This window comes from Nannospalax galili, unplaced genomic scaffold (assembly GCF_000622305.1).
Source record: "Nannospalax galili isolate Female #2095 unplaced genomic scaffold, S.galili_v1.0 scaffold1525, whole genome shotgun sequence".
NCBI classification, from domain to species: Eukaryota; Metazoa; Chordata; class Mammalia; order Rodentia; family Spalacidae; genus Nannospalax; species Nannospalax galili.
In genome coordinates, this window is record NW_008352543.1 from 46,582 (window position 1) to 51,954 (window position 5,373).

The following is a 5,373-nucleotide window of genomic DNA, read 5'->3' on the forward strand; positions in this document are numbered from 1 at the left end:
AATTCAGTTTCTTACAGGTTTCTGAAATTAATTTTATCATGTGGTACACATTTGAATAAGTCCTATGTTGACTACCCAATTGGCCTTACATTTTCTTAATTCTTAGAGATACAGACTATCAGGGTTCTGTAGGCTCTGTGATAGAAAATTCATGTTTATCAACAAGTCATTCATTCATCTACTCATTAACCCAAACAATGTACATGAATTAAGTACAAAATGATATTAAGGCATATGTATTATAGAAGTGAATGAATAAGTCCTATGTTGACTACCCAATTGGCCTTACATTTTCTTAATTCTTAGAGATACAGACTATCAGGGTTCTGTAGGCTCTGTGATAGAAAATTCATGTTTATCAACAAGTCATTCATTCATCTACTCATTAACCCAAACAATGTACATGAATTAAGTACAAAATGATATTAAGGCATATGTATTATAGAAGTGAATGATTCAGGCCAGTCCTCAGAGTGAGAAACACACATATATGAGAAAAATAAAAAGAATTAATTTATGACTGAAGAGATGGCTCAGCAGTTAAGAGCACTGGCTGTTCTTACAGTGGACCCAGGTTCTATTCCCAGCACTCACATGTTGGCTAACAGTCATCTGTAACTCCAGTTCCAAGGGAATCCAATGCCCTCTTCTGATCTTCACAGGCACTGTATGACATGGGTACACTTTACATACATGCAGGCAATACATTCATACACATAATTTTTTTAAAAAAAGAATTAGATTAGACGAACAAATACTAAATCTACAAGTCTTTAGAAGATACTGTTGAGATGAAGAAGAAGTTATTTTGTTTGGGAAAGCATCATATTGGAGCACTCCAAGCTTCTTAGAGCAGATTTGGGTGAAGTATTTACTTTGTTCCTCAAGATAAGCCCTTGTCTGGATTTCTACTCATGAAAGTGTGTCTGGGTACTATCATTGTTCAGCACTAATCCTGAAAAGTATTTCTATTAGACCCTAGCACAAGTCAATTCTCCACAGCCTACAAATTGTGGTTTTAGTCTAACAGAACTATAAGCAATTCCTATGAAAAATGTGAGGCAGAAGGCACGATCTCAGTTTCCAAGTGGGTCAATAAGGATTGGGCTCTTACATTAAAAACACATTATATTAGTTTGATCCTGGTTCTGTGAGATGTTATGCTGAGGAAATACCAGTTTAGATTTTACACTTCTTAATATCCTAAGTCCAATATGATTTTCATTGAGTTTCAATCAAAGAGTTAATAGAGTTGGGTTCCATTGTAGCTTTAGAAGAGAATCTTTTTCCTTCTTTTATCACATCCTTGAGGCCACCATGTTACTTGATTTGTGATATTCCTGATCTACATTCAAACCAGTAAGGTTTTATGGCCTTCTTTTCACTCATACCCTTGTTTGCATGACTCTTCATTCACTCTGCTACTTGTAAGGATAATTGTAATTATATTGGCCAACATGTATAATTAACTTTGTCAAAACAATAGCAATCTTATACTACCTCCAATCTTGATCTATGATTTTCAAATAACCTAGCGAATTGCTGGTTCATTGGATTTGTTCTTGATCATCTTTGGTAAACTATTAGTTATGCTTATCACATTCAGTAGTAAAAAGCGTTTTACTAACCAGAAATGTTGGTCACCAGAAATTTTCTCTCTAATCATCTGAAACACAGTAATATCTAAATTTCAATATCATAAACATTTTATGTAGAAGTTAAAATAAGATGAACAAACCTTAATTGTATAAGTTTTATCTGCTGGAAAAATGCAGAAACCTGTTTAAGTCAAGCACTAATCATAACATAGAACATTATAATCCATCCAAAGAGTCAATACAAGTAATAAGTTATATTGTCCAATAAAAAGTCAAATTAAAAGCTTTGAACATCAGATAAAGGATGTAAATGTGATTAGTTAGACAAGGAGTTAAATGTGAGGTATCCAAGGAAACTTCAGTCAAAAGTTTTGGCTAAGTATCCCATTGTAAGAGATGAAATACTTACATATGAGTTCTTGGTAATGGAGGCCCTTGATATGTGCTGTTTGTTGTATACCAGAACAAGACAATAGGTCACTATTGCTGAAGGCACCATATAATTTGGCTGTGGAACATAGAGAAACCAGCCTGGGAATGAGCTGGAAGCTCACTCTGTGAAAGCTGGGTTTCAGAGTGTTGGAGAGTATTTTGAAGGCTACTATGTAAAAATAGTCAGAAATAGTCTTCTGCCAAAATGCCAACCAAAAAGTGCCTCGTGGCCCATAGTGATATGAATGCTATGGGTGCAAACAACTGGTTTTTTAAAATTGGATTTATGGTCCAGGCTGCAGGAAGGAGCATACATCTAGTACTATAATCTAGGGAAACACTCCATGGGTGAGGAGTTGTATTTACTAACATAGATTAATACTGTAATCTTTTTTCCATTAAGCAGTGTACTGAAGACACTCATAAATGATCAAGCTGTTAAAAAGCGATTTTTCACGATCATAACTCTGCTGAAAGAGACCTCACATTTAAAATATGGGAAAGAAAAAGCTTATGAGAATTCATGCCTCTGTAAGTCACCCTGTCCTGGATGTCATAAACTATGCAAAACCCAAATAAAAGGTATTCTGTCGATTTTGTCAGCCCTGGGACCTCAGATGGTGTGTGCTCAAGGGTCTCCCAAGGAAGGGGAAGGGGGAGATTTAATGTAGCAATGTATAACAACAAATCATTAAGATAAACTGAGCTAATGGATTGAGAAAGCATCCCAGTTCACAGCGTGTTTCCCTAGAGCACATAAAGTCCATGAATTGACCACCACATAAACTGAGTGTGGAGTTGGATACTTGTAATCCTAGCACTCTAGAGATGGAGGCATGGTTATCCTTAGCTACATAGGAAGACAGCCTGAGTAACATGAGTCCATCTTCAATAATAATATAGTGGTAACATATGACAAGAGTGCAGCACACAGCTTAGCAGAGGTACCTTTGACTCTAATCATTCATTTAGAATATTTTGTGTGTATATAATGTATATGTATATGATGTGTGTGTGTGTGAGTTCACGTTGATGTGATGCTTGTCACAATCAATGTAGAGAAAGTTAGAGGACAGATTATGGTTTTCAGCCTTGACCCTCTACTTTTATAGAATGCCTCTCTTGCTCACTGCTCTTTACTCCAGGCTATCTGGCAAGTGAGCTTCCAATGACACTCTTGTCTCGACCACCTATCTGGAATTAGAGACAGCAAAATCTGTGAATGAAATTTGATTAATACACAACAGTCAACCTCTTCTGCAAAGGTGGCATAAAGATACCAGGTAGAATTTATGAATTAAAATTAGTATGAGAGCTGGGCAGCATCTTCAGTGTTAAAGTCACTGCTTCTGCCATTCTCCATCACAACACATAAGTCAAAGGCAACTGTCATGTATTTGAAATATGAGTTATGCGTTGCTAATTTTTACTTAGAAATCATCTGCACTCTTCACTCAGTTTTCTATATGACAATATTTTATACTCTTGTCTATGAAAATTGTGTATATCTTAAATAATGATTGTTTAAAATTCAACTTTGAAATTAGTCTCACCCTATGTTCAGCAAAGTAACTAACAGGGAATTGTATGTCAATCATTACTTAATAGCAAAAAGGCTTATATTAAATGAAAGAAGCCAAAATAATCTTTTTTAATTTTTATTTAATTGACTCTAACCTGAAATATAAAAGATACTTAGGATGAACGTTACCTTAGATAGTTTATTATTATATACTTCCCACAATTATCTAGTGAAAGTTCACTAATAATTACAACTAAGAAAGAAATATCTTATGGTTGATAGCCCTAAAAATTAATTGTGTTTGTGTGAAATGAACTGCTCAGTATTCATTTGAGAAGGAGTGAATGATCCCTGGTGATTTGAATTCACACTTGAATCTAGAACCTCCCCAGACATTTATCCCTAATGATAAACAGAGACAGCTTAGCAGCTATAAAATCATAACAACCTTGGCTTTATTAATTTGCAATGAATTCTTATTCCAAGAGGTAAGATTTGGGCTTTGTGAGTAAATAGAGAATAAATCGGTATCCATAAACCATAGCTCAGAAACCATAGCTCAGAATTAAGCCATGATGTAGTATAAGGAAGAAAAGAGAACTTTTGTATAATCAACTTTCATTTCAATAGTCAAATTATTCTGAATAATAAAGCATAAAGCTCAATTTTCAGATATTATTTATCTATCCACTGGAACTAACAATAACTAACATGATCCTTAATTTATATTAATTTAGCAATCAGAAAAAATGCTAATCAAATAACTAGCTGTGAAATCCTTTAATAGACTGCTAGTGACTATCTTAAGGAAGAACATGACATGTTTATTGACCAAATGCTTAAGCATCACAGGCTCTAGATACTGTGGACAAAAGCAAGTATTTAAATCCAGAAATCTAAGGAGGTGAGAGTCAACCTGAACCTAGCAGGTGAACCTGGGTGAACCTGTTCAGTTTTTAGACTGAATATTTATTCACAATGACACTCTAAAAAATCATATTATGAAAGTATTTGGTCTATCTAATAAATGAACACTAATAACAATGTTCCAAAGATTATTGATATTTTACATGATAATTAGATTGGTATTTCAAACAGTTAATAGAGCAATGACTTAATTTGAAATATTTAAGGAATTTGTAATAGGAATTTATTTTTAGTATGGAATCCTTTCTTTTTCTTCTCAGTTATAGCAAGAACTGTTATTAATTTTTAAAAAACTGATTAAGAAATCTTCATTTAACTAATAGATTTTATGACCAATGTCACCATCCAAGCACCTCTATGTATTTTCCATAAGAAAGCTGGGAATCTACCCTGCTATCTGTACCAAATATCCAAGCGCTCTCAACTCTTCATATATGATATAGGTACTAGAAAAATAATTGACTGAGTTCAGTGCCTGGTGTTCATATGTAATTCTACTATTTCTCATGTAATCTTAAGTTACATGTAACTTAACATATTCAAATTGTTTTCTCAACTATAAAATGGAAGTAATGTATCTAATGCTATTCCATGGATGTAGGAATGACTTTTATAAATGGACATTATCTGGACTAATGACTTTTAATTATGCCCAGCAAAACCATGTGCTATTGTGTCTTTGGACTTGCGCACCTGATCTTGTTTACTGGGAACCTCAATTTGGTACTCCACCAAAAAAGATAATGAATTAATGTGTGTATGCTTGAGAATTAACATACGAAATCACTGAAAGCAAGCACGCCCATCTCCACTGCACACAATGAAGACTGGGAAGGGACATAACCTTGGTCAAATGAGATGTCTAGAAGTGGTCATTTTGAAAAGGTCAGATGA